Here is a 23,884-nt window from a genome sequence, read left to right on the forward strand (position 1 = left end):
AGGTTAGCTGGGTTATAAGTGGCATATGCTCAGTTAATAGCTTCATAATAAATTATATTTGTTAAGAAAATTGAGCCTACAATAAGGAGTCTAGTGTAATTTAGCATGACATTGTATCTTGCTCAGTTGTCTCAAATTGCTAACCTCTTATTTAAGGCATAAACAATATTAGTACAGCAATAGCAAAAACAATAGTAGATATAAAATAAAGCAGAGATTTTACCATTAAACAGTGTGCCACAAGTCCCTTTTCAGTTTTCCATAGTCCCTAACAATTAGAGTGGAAAAGTAATTGTAAAGCTTAAAATATGAGCTTCTAGAAGGAAAATATTCTGGAGGAGTCTGTGCAAAGCACTGTCTCCAAAGTTCAGTCAGGTCTGTGAGGAGCATGCCTCATAGGTGCTGGAATACACCAGGTGCTGGAGTTTTCCTTTCCTACTCATACACAGGGAAATCAAGAGGTCAAGTATTATTAGCATATGTTATCCCAAGAAACAGGTTGAAGAAAAGGAGGATCAGGAATATGTGTCCAATGAAGCTTTACCTCTGACCTTGGGATCATTAGCAGACTCATCCATGCCAGCATCCACTTGATGCAGAAGCCTTTCAGGTAGCCAGCATGCAGCATCATGCTCCTGTGAAAAAACACAAACAGAGCTTCAACTCCATATTAATACAGGGTTGGGTCCATTCCAATGTCCAGTTAAAGGACCCTTCCATGTCACTCTAGTGAAGGATGACTGAGTGTTAGTGTGTCAGAACTGATTGGCTGCAGAATTTCCTTTGGCATCAAGCAGTAAAAATTTTAAAATAAAGAGAACACAACTCAAAGCATTTTTAAGTGATTGGGGATAGAGATCTGCCTTCCTTACTTTTTATAAATAGGTATCTGTAATATGTTTTATAGAAAAAGAATCACAACAGTTTTGAAAAACTTTGTTAGCATATCCTGAGCCATTATCTGTTTTGATAGACTTAGGCACACCAATGTAAGAAAAGGCAGACAAGGATAGTATTACTTATAATGACCAATTGTTTATAAACTGTTTATACAGTTTAAAGGGTTCTGTACTCCATACAATGGATTATTAACTACTAAAATATACAAAATCACTCATCGCTACTATAATTTAAATGAACATTAGAACATCTACGAAAGGAAAGATGTTCATCACAAATTATAGAGATGCATGGTTCAATTAATGGAACTACATGGCAAACATAAGCATGTAAATATATGTTAGTTGTTATTAGAACTTGAAAGAAGAGAATGATTGCAGTGAGTACAAGATTTGAAATAGGATGGAATGTTCTAAAGCCATGTAAGAAGGTCTATATCCAAAATATATAAAGAACTCAAGAAAGTAAACACCACCAATCCAAATAACCCAATTGAGAAATGGGGTTTGGAACTAGACAGAGAATTCTCAACAGAGGAATATCAAATGGCTGAGAAACACTTAAAGAAATGCTCAACCTCCTTAGTCATCAGGGAAATGCAAATCAAAAGAACTCTGAGATTCCATCTTACACCCATCAGAATGGCTAAGATCAAAAATTCAAGCGACACCACATGCTGGCGAGGATGTGGAGAGAGAGGAACACTCCTTCATTGCTGGTGGGAATGCAAACTAGTACAACCACTTTGGAAATCTATCTGGTGCTATCTCAGAAAAATGGGAATAGGGCTTCCTCAAGACCCAGCTATTCCACTCCTTGGAATATCCCCAGAAGATGCTCCAGCACACAACAAGAAATTTTGCTCAACCATGTTCATAGCAGCCTTATTCATAATAGCCAGACCATGGAAACAGCCTAAGTGTCTCTCAGTAGAAGAATGGATAAAGAAACTGTGGTACATATATGCTATGGAATACTACTCAGCTATTAAAAACAAGGAATTCCCGAAATTTGTGGATAAATGGATTGAGCTAGAAATGATCATAATGAGTGCGTTAACCCAGAAGCAGAAAGACTCAAATGGTATATACTCACTTATATCTGCATACTAGCCCAAGGGGCATGTCCCACGGAAGCCTTCACTTACCAGGAAACTGGGACAGAGGGTAGGACATCCTAGTGGGACTCTAGTTGTGAGAAGCATGGAAGAATAGCAAAGTAGAAGGATCCCGCTCAAACTAAGGCACCAGCCAAGGACAATACAGGCGGTAAACTTTAAACCCCTACCCAGATCTAGCCAATGGACAGAACATTCTCCACAGTAGAGTGGAGAGTGGGATATTACTTTCTCACATACTCTGGTGCCTCACCTTTGACCATGTCCCCTGGAGGGGGAGACTTTGTGGCACCAAGAGGAAGGATAGCAGGCTACCAAGAAGAGACTTGACATTCTATGAGCATATACAGGGTGAGGAAATCCCCCTCAGGAACAGTCATAGGGGAGGGGAATAAGGGGAAAATGGGAGGGAGGGAAGAATGGGAGGGTACAAGGGATGGGATAACCATTGAGATGTGACAAGAATAAATTAATAAAAAAATTTTTAAAAATTTCAACGAAAAAAAAAAGCCATGTCAGAGTAATAGTTGCACAACAGTTAATATGTGAAAAAACCCCGCCAAATTGTATACTACAAGGAGATTTATTTTATAAATGTGTTGTCTATGTGACCTAACTATATATTTGTATAAATGAAATTATACAATAAGTAAGTTATATTGTGTTTATGTTTGTATATGCAACATGTTTATTCAAGTCAGTATCTCTTTTTAACACTGTATCTTATTAATTAGTATATTTTCATTGATTAACATCATTCCATGGCATAAATGTGAACATTTTCTATAGCTGCAGGTACTGAGCATTTGCATTATTTTCAGTTTTGTATAAAATAGAAATTTCAATGAACTTGTAAAAGAAAAAAAAAAAAGAAAAGAAAAGGCAGACAAACAATGAGCAATAACATTCCTTGCAGGTTCTCCAGTCTGGAGAGAAGCAAGTACACACCCAGAATAGGTGTCCATGGAAACATTAGCACATTTTAACCTTTCAAATTCAGGTGAGCTTGCCAGAGCTCAGAAGAAAAATGAATTTATATCTCTGCAAGTAATTTAGCTTATCAGCAGGGGATCATGCCCTATGGAGACCAGATTGGAACTCAAGAGTTCTGCCTGTGTTAATCCCCAAATGCTGGGATTAAAAGCATGTGCCACCATGCCCTGTTGTTATTTCACTTCAATTCCAGTACTTTTGTTTCTCAAAACAGAATTCATAATAACCATGCTAGTGCCTCATGATTCAGTTTAATTTTATGTACAGAATTAAATTACTATCATGTGTTCCAGAGCAAAAGAAATTTGATAAAAATAATCAGTGTACCATCTTTAACCCTACTCATATAAAGTTGAGATTCTATAGAAATTTTAAAAATAAAATGAAAAATGTGGAATCTATGAAGTTGGATGTAATAAATGTTAAGGGTGATGGTGAAGAAGGAAGCAGTGAGGAAGTGGGGAATAAAGAAGGTTAAAAACTTGTTACCAGATCATATAAGCAGAGGCAGGAATAGGTATAGAAACTTAGAAAAATGATCATGGTGAATTATTGAAAAACAATCTGCAAACATCTTATTATTTTTTATTTCTTTTATAGTACTCTAAAGTGTTACAGGGGAAGATAGAATTCTTAGTGGAATTGAGGAGTTTATTTAATGGTTAGTGCTATAAACATGACTAATTTAGGAAACATGATAATAAGACAATAACTATTCTTCATGTAGGTCCTTTTAATTTTTTTTTTTTTTACCCTTTGAGACAATAGTTCATTTTATTTCTAATCTGGGCCTCAAGCCTAGAACCCCATGACTGGTGTTACAGGTGTGGACCATGATGCCCAGATATCTCTCACAATTTCCATAAGAGTAAAAACAAGACATCATGAATTCCTCATTATTGTAGCATTCCCTGACTTACTGATTTTCATTAATATGATACAGCTTTATTCTGCAGGATTGAGGGCCCAGGAGTTTTTTTGTTGTTGTTGTTGTTGTTGTTGTTGTTGTTGTTTTTGTTTTTGGTTTTGGTTTTTCGAGACAGGGTTTCTCTATTGGCTGTTCTGGACTCGCTTTGTAGACCAGGCTGGCCTCGAACTCACAGCAATCCACCTGCCTCTGCCTCCCGAGTGCTGGGATTAAAGGAGTGCACCACCACACCCGGCGAGGGTCCAGGAGTTTTAAGTTTTTCTAAACATTCATAAAAACTTTAAATAAAATATATAATGCAATATTAAGTTTGACCATGGTTTCCAAGTGTTTTGGTGTATTTAATGATAAATTAAAATCGGTACCCTATATTCAAGCTGACAAAAGAGAAACTGACTAGATCTTATAACTGTGGTTTTTGTTCTTGCGAGGTGTGTGTGTGTGTGTGTGTGTGTGTGTGTGTATGCCTGTGTATGTCATGTGTATATATGTTTATTTGTATGATATATGTATGTGTGTGTAATAAAATAGACAAAATATTAAGCCACCACTGTCCTAAATTAGTTATTTCTTACATCTTTGCTTTTATCAACTGTTGAATAAGATTTTCCCAAGGGTGTTAGTCATATAATATTCCCATGACTATGTACAAACAAAAATGATGAAATAAGTTTCCTAAGTTATCTTTGTATCTTCTTATACATGAGGCCTGTGGTCACTTACCCTGCAGATAAAGCAACGGCTGTGTGTACTACCATTGTTGAGCCATTGTTAAATCCTTTAATCTACAGCTTGAGGAATGCAGAAGTAAAAAAAAAATGCCCTGGGAAACTGTGGAGGAAAAAGGGAACTCAAGTGATAAAACTTGATATGGTAAGGACCAAATAATCCTCAAAAAGCTGTAGAAATCTACCTTTAGATGTACTATCATTTCTTCTGAAATATAGCTGTCAGAGGTAGCATTTAAGCTTATAAACCTGTCCAAGGTACCAAGAGTAGCCTGTCTATGCATGTCATAATCATTTTATTCACACAAGCATATTTTGTACTACATCTTCCTGAGATGTCTCTTGTCATGCATTTAAAATGTGAACTTCTTCAGATTTAGAGGCATTACTTATATTTTTCTTTTATGGTAGCTGGAAAAATATATTCCAGAAGATTTGTTTGATTGCCTTTCTAAAGGCTTTTCTAGATATATTTCTATTTGAAACTGAAAGAAGAATAACTCTTAACTTTCTATAGTCATTGTTCATTTAATCTTTAATTCTACACCCAAAGTGTAGTCTGAGAATTTATGATCACAATTTATATTTTACAAATATTTCTTGGAAGCTGAGGAAATAATGTGCTAGCCATGTAAGCCTAAGGACCTAATTTTCACCCTCAAACCCCAGCAAATACCTTGGCATGGTTCCTGTGTTTGTATTCTCAGAGTTTTTGAGGTGGAGACAAGCCAGAAATTTTTCTGGAACTTGCTTGTCAGCTAGCCTAGCCAAATTTGTGAGTTTAGGCTACACAGAGACAGTCAGTCTAAAACCTAAGTTCATGGAATCTGGAATTACCACCTCTAATGTAAATCTCTCTCTCTCTCTCTCTCTCTCTCTCTCTCTCTCTCTCTCTCTCTCTCTCTCTCTCTCTCACACACACACACACACACACACACACTTTTATTTGCACCCACATAGCCACCATGAACACACACATGAATGAACACACATACATATACACATAGATACATACATAGATACACATACACATACATTTCTCTTGGATTTTATATTGTCTTCCTTCCTTCTAACTGTAATTCTCATCAAAGCAAAATTATATTTATCCCTTTCTGTTATCACCATTCTGATTATTCAGAGAATACCTAGTCACACAATATGTACTCAACAAATATCTTTAATAGATATAAGTAAAAATCAAAATTATAACATTCAATGTTTATAAATAAACATAAAGATCAAGGTAGAGAAGATAGGTACATATAATTCTTTAGAAATCAAAATCCTAATTTGAATGATTCTGCATGTTCTTTTGGGAAAAATCACAGTTTAATAGAGTACTGTTCTGATACAGAGGTCATCACAATATCACTGTTCTTATCTACTTCTGTCATTCTGCTAAGAATCAAGTATACGCTATCAGACTCAGGCTTGTTATCCCTATTTGCTACTATATAAATAACAGTTCTGACTATTCCTACTGAAATTATGAATGAACTGTTAGTTTTTGGAAAATATTTTCTCTTGTGTGTTCCTAAGGTCTAGTGAATTAATAAAAATGCCAAGATAAATTAATGGATTCGCCAACCATACCACTTACCACCAGAAACATGTTCCTTATTCCCAGTACTCTCAACTTATGCAACAAATTTTTATATAAATATTGCAAAATAAACAAGAATAAAATTTATCACAATACTAATCTATACATCTCCTTGGCATATTTCTAAAGGACTTAACATCTTACTCCATCGACACTTGTTTCTCACAATAGCTGGAGACAGAAACAATTTAAGTATTCTTCAAGAGGTGAAAAAAATAATAAAAATGTGGTATATATACTTGTTGTGATACTATTCAGTTTCTTTTTAATTTAAAAAATGAAATTTTCTTCTGGGAGGAGGTGTGTCTTTGGAGTAGGTTCTGAAGTTTCAAAAGCTTGCTGTGCCATGTACTTTATTTTCTTTTTTTAATTTTTATTAATTTATTCTTGTTACATCTCAATGGTTATCCCATCCCTTGTATCCTCCCATTCTTCCCTCCATCCCATTTTCCCCTTATACTCCTCCCCTATGACTGTTCCTGAGGGGGACCTCCTCCCCTTGTATATGCTCATAGGGTATCAAGTCTCTTCTTGGTAACCTGCTGTCCTTCCTCTGAGTGCCACTAGGTCTCCCTATGAAAGCCTTCACTTACCAGGAAACTGGGACAGAGGGGAGGACATCCTAGTGGGACTCTAGATGAGAGAAGCATGGGAGAATAGCAAAGTAGAAGGATCCAGAGGGTTCTAGAAACCTACAAGTAGAACATTATGATAGGCAGATTTGGGCACAGGGGTCCCGCTCAAACTAAGGCACCAGCCAAGGACAATACAGGCGGTAAACCTTAAACCCCCACCCAGATCTAGCCAATGGACAGAACACTCTTCACAGTAGAGTGGAGAGTGGGGTACTTTATTTTCATATCACTCAATGTAAAGTAATATGAGGTACATGTAATGATTGAGCATGTAGACCCAGCTACATGGAAGGATGATGCAGTATCACGAGTTTGAGGCTAGCCTTGTCATTGTGAGATTGTTACAACAAACAAGCAATAAAAATATAAGAGAGGGAGAGAGAGAAAGAGAGAGAGGGGGGGAGAGAGAGAGAAAGGAAGAAGGAGGAGGAGGAGAAGGGAGGAGAAGCAGAAGGAGGAAAATAAAATTAGACATGGTCCATCAATTTCTGAAGACTGCGATTTAAATAAATCATAATTTAGGCAGACATCAGGAGTAAAAATAAGACTAACATTTTAAGTTTTCTTAGTTATAATATACTTGGTAAGTAAAATAAACTAGTCTGTAAATGTATCCTTTTGTTTACCAGATGCAATATTTTCTCAGACACTTAATGCTGAGTAAACTCACTCTTTTCTAGCTCTTTCTGAACTCTGGATGGCTGGTTCAACTCAGCTGTTGTTACTCAAATTCCTCTGAGCACTGACTAGTTCAGTCTGGCTTCTGTCAGTTTCTGACTGAATTACTCTGCTTGGCCTCAAACTAACTGGCAATTTGTTTTAATCTCGTGGGTCCTTCTTATTCTTTGATTTCAGCTGCCCCACAGCAGGCATTGAACTGCATGAACTCAAGAAGAAATGCAGTTCCTTAGCAAGGCACTCACTGCACTGACGAACAACTGACTGGCTCATCTCCATTACACTGGACTCTGCTGACTGAATAGAACTGAACGACTCTCTCTCTCTCTCTCTCTCTCTCTCTCTCTCTCTCTCTCTCTCTCACACTGAATTGCTTTTAAATAGATTTCCCCCCAGAGAGTTAGACATATCCTATCTCTGACTCATTCTGTCAAGTCTTTCTCTAGTTCATCACTTTGCCCCTCAATTAGAAGTCATTGTTTGGGATTAAATGTGTGTACTAAAAGATTCCAGCCAGAACGATAAAAGGTGTGTATAAGAGTATGTTTGAATCCACCTGGATCACACTGACTAGAAGGTTTTTGGATGTGATCAGAACAGCCATGTTGCTGCACTAAAATTCCTCTACACAAATCTACGCCTAATGTTTCTATGTTTAAGGTGTAAAATATAATTATATCACAAAGTTATTGTATAGCAAATATAGGTGTGGCTTAAAAATAAAGTATGAACAATGTATATTTTCTTTCAATACTGAATTTAGACAAGATAGGGAATGATCCTTAGGGAGGGATAGTCATATATTATTTATTAAATTTGCAAAATAAGTAAGTTAGTAATTATAAATTCTCCTGAGAGTGGAGGTGACAAATTCTCATAGGATTATCAAGAGTTCATGTACTTCAAACTCTCAAGCATTTTTCCAATCACCTTTTCCTATTACTCTTCTAAAAATTAGGATGCGAGGAAGTCATCTTAAGCCTACCTGAAAGCTGCTTTTGGTAAAGAAGAACCTGTCTAGGTGAGTAGTTACATGAGAAGTTCTGTGGGCCCAAGTCAAGATCAAGGCTTAATGGAGAGATACCTGAGTCTGTGTTGCTAAGATGTGTTCTTTCTGTTATACCAGGTTTAAGCTCTCTATGTCTCATTTTTCTGTCAACAAAATAGGAACAGTAAATCATGGGTACTAATATAGGCATATGCATATGTAGATTAAATAAATACATGCATATATATGAACTGTTGTTATGTATACGAACATATATATAAATGTGTGTGTGTGTGCATGTGTGTTCTGCTGTTTGAGAAGGGGTTAATGAAAACACCATAATAGGGGAAGATGTATGTTCCTGAAAAAAGCCAAACTAAGAAGGCCTTTCTCCCCAAGGGACATGATAAACTTGATGCAATAGAGAAAATAGGTGCAGCCACATTGTTCCAAAATTCAAGTTTTCTTTTTACAGCAGTATTTTGTGTTTTGATGTATGAGGAAGCCCAGATGAATTCTCTCAAATGGGCAGTTAACACACAATTTCCTAATTTTAGTGTTCATTTTATCTTCAGTATAAAAATCATCTTGAAGTATTAGAAGAGAATGGGGCCTGTGACTAACTGCAATTTTACAGAAGAAGTTATTGATGAGTAAAGAAGAAAAAATAGGTTTAAAGGGAAAAAATATCAGATAGGAACAACCATTGGAAGTACATGCATTTCTTTGTTCCAGAAAATCCCACATGGAATTCATGCAGGTTACCAAGAAGAGACTTGATACCCTATGAACATATACAGGGGGAGGTAATCCCCCTCAGGAACAGTCATAGGGGAGGGGAATAAGGGGAAAATGGGATGGAGGGAAGAATGGGAGGATACAAGGGATGGGATAACCATTGAGATGTAACAAGAATAAATTAATAAAGGAGAAAAAGAAGTCTAAGTATTTGTGACAAAAACTATCCCTTACCTGATGAAAAATTGACTAGTAAGTCTGCTGTATATTTATGCATATGTTAAATATTTTATCAATAATCATGTAGTTAAATAAAAAATATAAGAACACATGTTTAATGAATAAAATAGAAGAAGATGAATGATATTCAGGTGCAATATTCTCTTATGTAGCTTGGGGTTTCTTAGTAGCATATATAGATATGGCCTCAGGCAATACAGTCATGAGTCCATGTCTTCAGTTTTCACAGTAAGTAGTGATAGTACAACTTCTTAAAAAAATCAGCACTAGTTAAACAGCTTATATTACAACTGCCTAATTTCTATCTATTTTGTGCTAATAAGTGAACTTGTTTCCCTGGCATTCTCAAAGTAACTGATCTGGTCAATTATCTTCACCTTACAGAAAATACTTTATTTTATTTCATTTCATGAAATATGTTTGCTCTTCATCTCAAAATAAGGCTACATTTGAAGACTGATAAGTGACATTGAATAGGCTCCTCACACATTCTCTAAGTCTTATTTCACCTACAAGGAAAATAATAACTTAAGAGTCACTCAACATGATGATAAATGAATCTTGCCCTTGATAAATTCTAATACAAATGTTATCTGTGATAGGTGAGGCTTTGACACAGTCAAGATCTGCATTAGTCATATATCATAAAATTATGCCCTAAACAGTGATCTAAAGGCCTGCAAGATCTGCAGCCAACCTGTCCTTGTTTACTCTGCCCAAGTTCATCCCAATCCTGACATGTCCCTTGAACTTAACTCAACCCCTTCCACAGTGATTTCCCATTAGGATATTTCTATCTGAAGCCTTATTTTAGGAATTCCTTTAGCTTCCTCTTCACTCTCAATATTAGCTATGAATTCAATTTTAGTGAAGTTCTCAGACTACTCTATTGAATGTGGTTGTTTACTTAAGACTCTACATTTGGCTAATCTTACCATATTATTTTCAGGGTAAGTACTATAAACAGATATGTTATATATAATGCTATTTCTTAATTTCCTATCTCCTGTCTCCATGAAGAAAGGAAATAGCCTAATTTGCATTTTTGATTACTCTATATTCACGTTCTAGAGATAATTAATAAATATGTATAAATGACCTCATAAGTTAACTGCTAAACAAATATTAACATCGTATTACATCTACATAACTCCTTGTATGTGCATGTGTATGCAGAAACTCTCTCTCTCTCTCTCTCTCTCTCTTTCTCTCTCTCTCTTTCTCTCTCTCTTACTCACTCACTCACACATACACACACACAGACTCACACACACACTCACACACACACACACTCACTCACACACACACACTCACTCACATACACACACTCACTCACATACACACACACACTCACACACACACACTCACACACACACACACTCACACACACACACACTCACTCACTCACACACACACACACACACACACACACACACACAAACATTCACACGATCTACAAAGTGATATAATTTTTTAAAAGAAATTTATTTCATACTGATTGATAAGTATGCATAGAATAGCTAAGACTGAATAGGAATTAAGTTGAGATATTAAAAACAGTTCTTTAATGGTATATTTTGTTTGCACTTGGCTTCAAATAAAAATCCCTATAAGACACTGAGTTCAATTCTAATTTCTTTTTATAAAATATATGGCATAGTGTGTTTCTCACTTTTCCCCACTGTGTAACAAAATAATTCATATGACTAAATGTTTTCTTCTTATCTGAAAACTAAAAAAATTTCTTTTTTAAAAAATACTTTTATTCTTTTTACACATGTATAAAACAAACTACTTACATCAGGGAGAACCATGTGACAATCATGAGAATAATAAGTTCTATATATGTTACATTCATAGTGACTTGGCCATCTGCATTCATCTCATTTGAAGTAAGTGTCTTTCCTGCTTGTTGGGTCTAAATTTCCGAATGAGATTCAATATCTATCCTATCTCAACTCTAATAACTTAACTTCTTTATCTTTATCTAAAACAATCTTGTCCACTAACCAACTAAACTTGGTTGTAAAACTATACTATCTTGTCTTCAATGCCCCTCAGAGACTTGAGAAGGAATAAAGCTTAAATTCCTGAGTGAACCAGCAGTGTGGATTAGCAGCTTCCAAATTGTACAAATTGACTTAAGACAGTTTACTTCCTGACCAGTCACCCAAAACACTTTATAACGTTGGAGCCTCATCTTCAGCTTTCTGGCCTAATATCTCTGCCAAACTTGTTCACACAGCAGGAACTATTGAGGACTTGCTTTCCCTGACTGGGCAATTCAGCCGTCAACTCTATCTGCATCTAAGTTGCCCATTTTTAGGCAGATTCTGTTTGTGGCAGGAATGAGAACATTTTGCCCAGTGGCTATTTTGCCACCTTTGAAGCCATGTCTTTGGAGACTCTTTGACGCTCATCATCTTCTTTGATGTTGGCAGGGTGATGTCAGGAGTTAACCTGTCTTGTTGTCAAAGAAATTTAGGATTGTAAGAACAACTTTTAAATGCCGTATTCTGTGTGTCTCTGAGACTTTTGAAGACCTTATTCAACCATTTTACCTCATATATTGATAGAGTCATATGTATCTGTTAGACTTAGGATATATATTCTTGTGTTAAAATCTGCCAAGTATTGGACATGCCCATGATTTGTATCAATATACTAAATTCTATAGCAAGGGCTTAGACATAACCTTCGTTATAAGTAACAATTAAGGCCTTGAGTTAAGGAGTAAGTTCTAGCTTTTGTTCTATCCTCCCTCTATGTTCCTACATTCCCTTTCTGTCTTTTCAGCTCCCATCTCCTTGCCTACGTATATCAAGTTTGCTATTAAGATTTTATTTTCCTGCCCAACCCAGCAGTTCTGAGCTCTCCCATAGTATTTATGAAAGAAAACAGAATGGGTGTGACTAAATTCATCCTCGTGGGACTGACACAGAATCCCCAGCACCAGAGAATTCTACTTCTGGTGTTACTTATCACCTACATCATCATTGTCCGAGGAAACCTGCTCATTGTTGGGACCATAGTCTGTAGCCAGACTTTGAACTCCCCAATGTACTTCTTCCTGGCTTTTTTTTTTCAATCTCTGACAGATGCATGCTATTCCTCTTGCACAATCCCTAAGATGCTGGCAGATTTGCTATCAGAGACAAAAACTATCTCATTCAATGGCTGCATGATGCAACTTTTTGTTGAACATTTCTTAGGAGCTTCAGAGATTGTCCTTCTTGTCACCATGGCTTATGACCGCTATGTAGCCATCTGTACACCTCTGCACTACATCACCAGGATGAACCAATGTACATGTTGTCTCCTAGTAGGAATGTGTTGGATAGTGGGTTTTCTTCATTCCTTTGGACAGATACCTGTTACTCTCTGGATCCCTTTCTGTGGTCCCAATGTCTTGGATCACTTCTTTTGTGACATCTACTCTTTGCTAAAACTTGCCTGCACTGACACTTTCCTCCTTGGTCTCCTGGTTGCTGCCAATGGTGGTGTCCTCCTGTATCAACTTCACAATGCTACTGATGTCCTATGTGGTCGTTCTGTTCTCCTTGAGGACACACAACTCTGCAGGGAGAAAAAAGGCTCTCTCTTCATGTGGCTCCCACATCACAGTTGTAGTGTGTGTGTGTGTGTGTGTGTGTGTGTGTGTGTGTGTGTGTGTGTGTGTGTGTGTGTCCCATGTATTGTCATGTATATGCAACCAGGGACAACCGTTCCCATGGATAAAAAAATAGCAGTGTTTTATATTATGTTACACTCATGTTAAATCCTTTTATATGCACAGTAAGGAATGTAGAGGTTAAAAATGCCATTAGAATGCTATTTAAAAGATACAATTTTGAATAACAAATGACATACTATATTTTCTTCTTCCTATGTCCTTTGCAAATTTGTATTTCATCAGAATAGTCACATTATACATGAGTGATAAATTTCCTGACCTTCAGAGGATGCCAGTGTTATCTATCTATCTATATCTATATCTATATCTATATTTATATATATGCACACATATTTCTATATATGCTTATTTCTATATACATTGATGACTAATTCCACTTTAAATTAATCACACTAAGAAATTAAAAAATAGTAATAAATTAAGCATATGATACTGTAATATAATTTTGTCATTTGGAGACATTATTAAGTAAAATAAGGATTACTTGAAAAAAATTGATCATGTGATACTGATGATGAATCTTGTAACTTAAATGTGTAGTGGAAGTTTTGATGTCTTTAAAAACAGACTAATGTTATAAACATGTTTTTGTTTCAATCCCAGGTTTGAGATATAGTGCTGATTTAGATTGTCCACAGCTGCTGACTACTTGCCTCATGTGGGTTCTGAGAGGGGCTTTTTGTTAGCTGCAAATAAGTGTCAGAGCTCAGAGATAGGTGGCTCAAAAAAGAATGCTGATGCTCCCCACTGCTGCTCCTGGTGGCTGTTGATACAGTTTGATGAGAAGAAGAGTTATCCTGAAATGAAGATTGGACTTGCCCCAAGGAGCCCAACAACCCTAACAAGCAGGACGTAGCTAAGAAGAACTCTGTCCCCTCTCCACACTGTATTGTTTTTCTCTCTTACCTAGTATAAGAAAGGACTGAGATGGAGCAGGGAAGAAGGCACAAAAGAAACCAAAATCAATTAAAAAGGGCATAGCATAAATACCTATTAAATGTAAGGATCAAAGAGAGGATTTAGTGCTGGAATAGTGTATAGCCAAACAGATAGAGGAGAGTTCACGATGCTAGTAAGCACATGTTCCCAGTCTTCTGAGAAGTTAATAGGTATATTATTCCTTCTCTTCAATGAAAAACCCTGAGTGATTAATATTCCATGTTCCCCTAGTGCTCATTTTTTAGCACAAAGACCTAAATGCCTCCTACGTGTTTTCTTACAATATAAATAATAGCGTGAAATTTAAAGTTAATGAATGTTTTATTTATGTAATTTTACATTTATATTCATCATGTTTGACCATGGAATCATGGACAAATGCAGATTACTGTACATTAAATTCTTCCTTAGACCTCCAAACTGACTCTTACAATTCACTTAAGAGGAAGAAACCAATATGACCATTTTTTTTATTGATGAGTCCAAGTAAGTTCAAAAAATTAAATAGCTGGCCAAAGTTAAAACGAATTGGTTACCAATTTCATTTTGCTGTATCTAAATGTAATTGTCTTTCAAACATTTCAAGAACTAAAAACTTGAGGGCTTTGAGTTAAAACATCATTTGTGGTTTGGAAAATTACTATATTCTAATGTCAAAGTCATATGATTTCTTTACATGAATAAGCAGTATCTCAACAACTCTCTGGATCTAAAACAGTGAATGCAATTTAAAAGAAAAAGAATACTTAAAATAATTCTTTTTTAGAAGTTTTTTAGTATAATTTATTCAGATTACATCCCAGTTGTTATCACCTCACTTGTACCTTCCCATCCCCCACCCTTCAATCCTATTCCCCTCCCCTAGACCTCTGACAGAAGGGACCTCCCACCACCACCACCACCACATGACCACAGCCTATCAGGTCTCATCTGGATAGCCTGCTTCCCCTTCCTCTGTGTGGTACCGGGCCTTCTTGGAACATATTTGATATTTTGATTTAAATAAAACTATAGTAGGTTCTTTTGCTTTTGTTTTCAGTTTTTTTGAGACAGAGTTTCTCTGTGTAGCCTTGGCTATCCTGGAATTCCTCTGTATACCATGCTAGCCTCGAACTCACAGAGATCTGCCAAGCTCTCCCTCCCTGAGTGCTGTCACTAAAGGTGTGGGCCAGGAATAACCAGATACAGTGGGTTTCTTATTCAATTGAATAAAAGTCATTAGTGATCACAAAACTATGTCTAAATATATTTTAAAATCAAATGTAAACATAAGGTCATAGAACTTTTGAAATCTAGTGTCTTTATTTCACAGTGTCTAAAACAACTAAATTATAGAACAGATACATCATATTTGAACCCAAATATTCTTACCCAATATCTAATGCACATTTATTATATGAAATTATGTGATGATAGTTTCTACTTATAGGTTGTGACATAAAATAACTTTTTTATGTGTGCTATAATCAGTTCTGTTTATTATCTCAAAAATCTGAATTTAATGCAGATGTTTCCAAAAGTTCATATAGCCACAAAACAATTTCATCATAAAAACTCACTTAATACCTAGTTCCTTTGTGAAAACTGCTTCAATATGAATTACAAACTGAACTGGAAGAAAGAATTATTTACTATGGAGTTGGTCAAATGATATGCTTTTCTGCTAAGCAATCTATCTTAATTTAAAACTTACTTCGACAATTTATTTTTTATTTTACTTACTGTAATAATTAAATAACTAGCTTTTTGAGATCACAATGATAGCACCAAGCTGGAATTGGATGGCATTAAAATTACTTGCATATGAAGGATGTTCCTGTTAGACTATGTTGCTATTTAAAGTCATTGCAATAATTAAAACAAACAGATGTCCAATTGTGCTTCAATGTATCAATATTTAGCTGTTTATTTTATTTACATGAACAACAAGGTTTCATGGTGGTAATTTCTGAGCTACCAGAAATTTATAGCTATGTTTTTGTTTTTAATATTTCTTGGCAAGTTTCCAAAAATTACATTAAAAATATAAAAGTGGTAAACACTGAGTTGAGAAACAAAAATATATTTCAACCCAGAATTTGGCCACATAGTGAATATGAACTGATATTCTACAGACAAAAGCTGAAGAGGGAAGAGTTGAAATAGGATGTCAGGGCTATAACAGCCATGGTCTGATGATGGGACTTATTTATAGATACAGAAGTGTCTCTAGTCTTTTGGGACCTCATGGGAAAATATAATCGCTTTTAAAATTAATTTAATTTACAGGATGAACTTACTTTGACTTAGGGATTCAAGTGTAGACAACACACCTGAAATTTGATGAAATGATAATAAATCAGTCATTCTTAGCATCTTTGTAAATAGGTGAGAAACAACATGAAAAATTTAAAACTGACCCTAGAAGACTGAAATATTGTTGATACAAACCTATACAAGCAATTGTATCTATTATTTATGATAACAATAAGGTAATGGGAATGAGTAAAAATATATTTCTTAATAGAGGCATAATGAGAGATAGCAGGTAGATGAAAAGTTTGTAATAATGAAATTAGTGATAGATAATTGATCATTACTCTCCAAAAATTACTTTATTATTGTTTTTATATTCACAAATGTGCTATAATATAGAATGAATAAAGTTGGGAGAATTGGAGACTGCAGTTCATTACTTGTGCTGTGAACTTGTGAAAGGACTTAGGACCTAGAAGACCTGATAGTTTCCTTAGGTCTCCAAGCTTTATTTCATACAAATAAAACAATAGTTTTTATCTCACATGGTATCTTGGTTTTTTATTCCTAATGTTTAGTTTTGGTCTAGTATTGCTATTGTTTAGACATGGACTAATATGTCCTAATCAGTCCTCAATCTCACTGAGTAGATGCAGTTGGCCTTAAGCTTGTAATTCTCCTACCCTAGACTTACCAAAGTTTGGATTGTAGGCTTACATCATCATTCCCAGATTTCTCATCTGGATTTGATGGAATGTAAACAATTTGACACTACATCTTTTAGCATTTGCTAACACACGCTGGCTTTGATTACTTGTGAGAGCTCTTCTCTGCATGTTTGGGTGTCCTGTAGTCAACAACTGCCCTGGGTGGGACAAGGAACTAAGTCAGTCACTCTAACCAAATACTTTCCCACTGCACGAAGCGCTTTCTGATGTGAGTACCTGTAGTGAGATGGAACCCACCGTCCAGTGAGGGAGAAACAGGTAAAGGGAGGTGATTTGAATGCCAGTCAAAGTTGAGTAAAATGTGTATTACTAACAAAGAGAACTGTGATGTGTCCCCAGAGTTTAAGAAAGAAGGCTTTATTAGCTATTATTCCAAAGGGCTCATGTTTTTAATTATTCTAGGTCTGTGATTGTTTACAGGTATTTTTACACAGTAAAAATCCTACTACAGTAAGACTGAGTGAAGATCAGATCAGAGACATGTTCTATTGTAAGCCAAGAGTCCTGAAGAGGAATCGTTTGAGCTCAAACGTTCACAAGTTTATTGCAAGACTTGGAGATCCAGAGAAATAACAATTCAATGCCATATCGTAGAGAGCTAGACAGTCAAATAGTGAAAGTACTCTGATTTCCACACATTCTCTACCTCATGTAAGCTGTTCACTAATGTCTGATGTTGGGGGCTGAAGACAGTTAGGTTTGGGATTAGATTCTTTAGATTAGTAAAATATAGACTATTAAAGCAGTAGCATGCGATAAATTTGAGGCAAATTCCAATGAACACTTATTCTTGTAACAAAAAAGAACTTTACTACTCAATGAAGCAGTGTTTTATCTTAAAATCTGGCTGTGGTAACAATATTTCTCCATTATATTTTTATTTTCAAGAATTTGTTTTAAATTTTTATTTTTTAGATTATAATATGATTACATTTCTCCTTTCCCTTTCCTTCCTTTAAGCCCTTCCACATGTACCTCCCTGTTCTTTTTCAAAGTCAAAGCTGCTTTATTCATTATTATTGTATGCATGTATGTAAATGTATAGGTGCATATATTCCTATGTAAAACTTTCTCAGTCTTTCTAATCTCTAAATTAAGATAATTTATTCAAGCTATCCCACTGTATGAGAAACAGCAGGGTTTGGCTAAATGTCAGTAATATGTATGAACAATATTATCATCCTGCTATAAGTAAGATTCACACACATGCACATCCACCCACCCCCCCACACACAGAGAGAGAGAGGGGGGGGAAGAGAGAGAGAGGGAGGGAGGGAGGGAGAGAGAGAGACAGAGACAGAGACAGAGACAGAGACAGAGAGACAGAGAGACAGAGAAAGTTTATTTTGTATTGGCCACACACTGATGATCATGAAGCATGTCCTGGAGTGTGGTTGATATACCTTATGACACTCCGTTGGAGAAACTCAGTTTTCTTTTCCCTGCAGGTATAAATTACAAGTAAATTCTTGAGTAAGAGTGCGACTTTGTGTCCCTTTCCCCTTCTGAGTGCTGGGATTTTTGTCTTGTATAAACCCATGCAGGATTTGTGCATGCTGCCACAGTATCTAATTTCACATGTGTTTGAGTCCTTGTATCTGGAAAGTACTCCAGATATTTCTAATTGAAGACATTGGTTTGCATGTTCATAGCTGCCTTATTCATAATAGCCAGAACTTGGAAACAACCTACGTGTCCCTCTATAGAAGAATGGATAAAGAAACTGTGGTACATTTACACTATGGAATACTACTCAGCTATTAAAAACAAGGAATTTCCAAAATTTGTGGACAAATGGATTGAACTAGAAATTGTCATAATGAGTGAGTTCACACAGAAGCAAAAAGAGCTAAATGGTATATACTCACTTATATCGAGACACTAGTCCAAGGTGTACGTCCCCATGAAAAACTGTACCTACCAGAATAGTGGGTAAGAGGGGAGGACATCCTATTGAAACTTTAGGTGTGAGAAGCCTGGGAGAAAGAGGAAATGGAAGGACCCAGTGGGTCCTGGAAAACTACAGGCGAGTCTGGGCCCTGGGGCCCTCCGCAAACTGTGGCAACAGCCAAGGAAAAAATAGGCAGTAAAAACCTTGAACCCCTACCCGGACTAGCCGATGGACATTCTCCACTGTTGAGTGGAGAAGGAGATCTAACTTTCACACAAACTCTGGTGCCCCATATTTGAACATGTCCCTTGGACGGAGATGCCTGGTGGCACTCAGAGGAAAGATAAGAGGTCACCAAGGAGAGACTTGATACTGTATGAGCATATTCAGGGGGAGGAGGTCCCCCTCAGACACAGACTTAGGAGAGGGGAGGGGAGTAGGGGGGAAGCGGGAGGAAGGGAGGAATGGGAGGATACATGGGATGGGCTAACAACTGAGATGTAATATGTATAAATTAATAAAAATGTATTAAAAAAAAAAAGAAGACATTGGTTTGAGAAGGAATTTAGTCTTTGATTTTTACCATCTAAGGTATATTTGAAAAAAATATATATAATAATGGCAGCTAACCTGGAGTTAAATGCATACAACTTCAGCACTAGCCCAAAAATATGATGAGAGCAGTGGATATGAAAGGAAACCTCGATCCAGGACATTGGCTAACGGAGAAGCGTGAGTAGCATTTGCTTTCACTCATCTGTTTTTAGGCAGATACATCACTGTTTCCTGAAAAACAGTTTGTGTTTAGTGCTAACAAATAGGCCATCCTGTGGTCTCTTCATTGTTATTGATTGCTTGGTTTTGCTTATACAATATCAGTTTGGTATTCATCCAGTGTGCTTCTACCCTTGGGAAAACCCTGGTCACAGTGGGGATGAAGAGAATTTATGGTGAAGTGATTAGATCCTCAGTCAGTAGAGACACAGCCACAAAGGGATGCCGTTGGGGTGATGCAATCATGCTCATCTTGGAAAGTTCTGGCATCCCTACTCACACTCTGACCACTTTCCCCTGAGCCCACTATCCTACAGAAGGCATGGTAAATGTGGTGCTGTTTCAAAAGTTAAGCTCAGAAAATAGTTACTCATATGCCACGGACTGTTCCTAACTAAAGGAAATTTGACTTGTTTTCACTGCCCACAGGTTTTTTCCTATTTCAGTCCCTGGATCTGCAGTGTATCACTGTGTAATCTTTCTCTGAGCTGTTTGGGAACTTTGTTCTTATCAAGATAACTGCCTCGTGTGCATCACTTGTTGTTTGTTCCTGTTCTGAGTCTCACCCAACTCATCTCTAGAGTGATTCACTCCACATGGGAACACCACTTCCAGGGCTGGATTCTTGGACATCTTGATGTTGGCCTAAGCAACTTACCTGTACAATATTTATAATATTTATATTTGTTTACTGGGTTTATCAGGTAAATGGTTTTTGGATGTCATAGGAATAACATAAAAATAAAACTGGGAAGGTGTTAACATTTACCTAAGTATTATTGATGATACAATTAATCTGAGGTGTTATTTGAAGTTCTTGCAATAATTAATTTACCCAACATACACTCAATTTTATATTAATGTGTAAATAAGTCACCTCTTTTTAGTTTTTTGGTATAACTATCTCAGAGTTAAGAGTTCTGAACTAACAAAAATGTATAGCTTGGTCTTCTTAGTGTACTTTGACAAGTTATATGATGGAGGTGGCTCAAAAGAAAATTTGTAGACCAAGATACGGTTATCTTTATAATTTGGCCATATCATGGGTACTAACTGAAATGGTAGAGAAGAAAATGGTAAGTGGTGTATTTAAAGCAGTATACAAGTAGATTAACAGTTAGGCTCTGATGGTAGCACTTTCAGTTTTGGAGCCAAACCTGACACCAGACTTGCTGAGACCTCATGGTTCATTGCAGTTTTCCTTTAGTGATATCAGTTTCAAATAAAAAAAAATGAGTTAAAGTGATTAGTGTACAAGCATAACAGAATTGAACACAATGGAAAGATAATAAATTAGTCATCTTTAACAACTTCATTAGATGATGAATCCAACATGAAATTGGAAAAAAGACTAAATGATATTATTATTGTATTAGGAAAATAACCACTTCTGCAAATTCAGGTTAACAAATGCCATTGATGACAATAATGAAGAGGGCAGAAAGCAGGTAATTGGCCTCATTGCAAGAGAAAAATAAGTAGGCTTACAGACTTTGCACAGAAAGGTACAAAGTAGGCTTATCTGTTTGTTCCTGGAGTAAGAGATATGCTAGACTTCAGTGGGATGGAGAACAGACAGAGAAGAAAAATTATCTACAGAGTAGAATTGATTATGTCAAGCTAAGGGAGAGGTTTAATAATGAAAAAAGATTTGTGTCAAGTTCAGTAATTTTGTTTTCTTTTTCAAAACAAGATAGCATTATGAGAGAGTCCATAGAGTTTTAAAGCATAAAGCAACTCTTAAGTAGAAACCTGAGTGAAAATTAAAGTTTAGATCACTCTTTTGAACCCCTAGCTCTGTACAATTTTATAACAAATATTTTGCAACCAAGAGAGGAAACAAGATAGCAACATGCTCTACAAGTCAAAGAATTAGAAATAAAATTCAATTATGATTTATATGGATATGTTCCTTCTACTTCATTAAGAATATTAATAAGTAACCAACACCAAGAATTCAATGCTGAAATCATATATATACAAGCAACATTATACAGACTCAGCAGACTGAGTTTACATATTTAGAAATATAAGTATTTATAATTGACATTTTAAATATCATTTAGTATAATATTGATTTTTTACTTACTATCATTTATTCTTGCTTTTTATCTGGGAATATCACTTCGAAAAGAGACAAAGAATTGAATTACGATGGCGAAGTAGTAACAACAATTTTGAGAAAGTTAAGAAGAGAAAAGTAAAGGAGTAAAATAATGTAATTATGTTTTAATTTCAAAATAAACACAACAAAAGAAATTAACAAGAAACTTTTGAAATTCCTTGGAGGAATATATGGGATATTTGGATTAGCTGATACTGTAATATTACAAACATTTTCTTGCATTAGTTAGTAAAGCACAGACTTTTAGAGCAAGGTTCTATCATATATTTGTATCAAATTATGCATACTTTATACTTGTGTCCCTATCAAAGAAAAAGTTTCTACTTACTGAATCAGTGCCTTTATTATACCACCAGTGCCTATAGTAATTTTCTATAGAAAGCAGAGATCATATTTCTCTTCTTAAAAAGTTAACATCAATGATGAGTAGATTACATTTCAAATTTAGACAACCTGATTAATAATTACCATGCATTACTGATAATATTCTTAAGCTTCACTTTCTTCATTTTCAATATGGGATATCTAGTAATAATAATCTCATGTAATATGAAAAATAATCTTGTGATTGATGTATCAACATAGGACTGTGATAGAACATAATTAAATGTAAAGTAATGGGATTTTTAATTGACATTTTCAAAATTATTTAAAGTAATCTTGTTTTTATCCTTGCTATTATATTTTATTTTTATTATTATTTTTATCTGGTAATATCACTTCACATGGAGGCAAAGATACAAGTTGTGATGGAGGAGTACTAATGAAATTACAATATCTTTGATGATTTATCTTATATTATTCAACAGACATAAGCTCATTATAGAATGGTGTTATTCAAATTGTAGAGCATGCTTGGTGTGTTTTCATAATAAAATATTCAGAAAATGACTATACTGCATAATAACAGTTAATAATTATGTTATAGCTTTATATTTTGGAGTTTCTTAGAGGGTTGATACTAAATTTGCCTACACAATTATTACCTGAAACTTGAATTTATAATAATGCATAGTGGTTGAAAGTGAAATTATGTGAAAAAGCACAAAATCTCACTAATATTGGCCACTTGATATTAACATAAGTGAAACAATACACACTTTTATTAGTATTAATTTTTGAAGTATAGAGACTTGGATTTGAAAAATAGCTTTAGTGTTCCCTGATTATGATATTTAGGTCTTACTTGATTCTTTAAACTTATAGTTTAATATTGAAACTGAATAAAAGACATTGTAAGGCATTCCTGTTCATGAAACATTGTAGGTATTCAATTAATATCAACTATAATGGTTCAACTTTACAAGACATATGATTTGAAGAGTTTAGTTTTTGATCAGTCAAGAGTTTTCCCCAATGATTCTTCAATGAGAACATTCTAAGAACAAATAATAACAGAAAATGAATGAATGAAAATATTTGTTTTTCAAGCTTTTGGTTTATTTAATGATAAATAAAATTCAGTATACTAACATCAAGTTTCCAAAATGCAGATACTGAGTAGGTCTTGCATATTAAGCAGTATATATATATATACTGCTTAAATATGCCAGAATTATGACATGAAGAGAGTGAATATAGAGTGACTAAATTAACGCGAGAGTGTACAATTTGGTTATCATTAGTTGGCCAAAGATTGTTCTAGAGTATTAACATCCTAGTTTTCCTAGTAATCTATGTACAATAAAGTGATAAAGTCTGATTCCAAGCAGAAGTCACTGAGACACAAATTATGAGTCAGACCAGTGTAAAGCTAGGCTATTCTGAGGCCAGTAGGGTTGAAGCTGCCATCAGGCTTCTATTGTGAGCAGCTAGTTTCTGTAGCACAAGATGGATAAAATATAGGTAAAAAAGGTGCCTTAAAACTGCCTATCAATCCAATTATTAATAATGAAAATTATTTTCCAGCATCTCCAGTGCACAGTCCATGTTTTCATCACTTCACATCGA

The 23,884-nt window shown here is 35.4% G+C and overlaps 1 pseudogene across 1 annotated transcript; it reads left to right on the forward strand.

Annotated features, from left to right (window-relative positions):
* The first annotated feature begins 12,450 nt into the window (after window positions 1-12,450).
* Window positions 12,451-13,406, forward strand: LOC311608849 (olfactory receptor 4C3D-like; annotated as a pseudogene). The gene is made up of 2 exons: window positions 12,451-13,174; window positions 13,234-13,406. The product of its transcript is annotated as an olfactory receptor 4C3D-like (transcript).
* Window positions 13,407-23,884: the final 10,478 nt, after the last annotated feature.

The sequence above is a fragment of the Acomys minous genome (genome assembly GCF_964271855.1).
Source record: "Acomys minous genome assembly, chromosome: 11".
Taxonomy (NCBI): Eukaryota; Metazoa; Chordata; class Mammalia; order Rodentia; family Muridae; genus Acomys; species Acomys minous.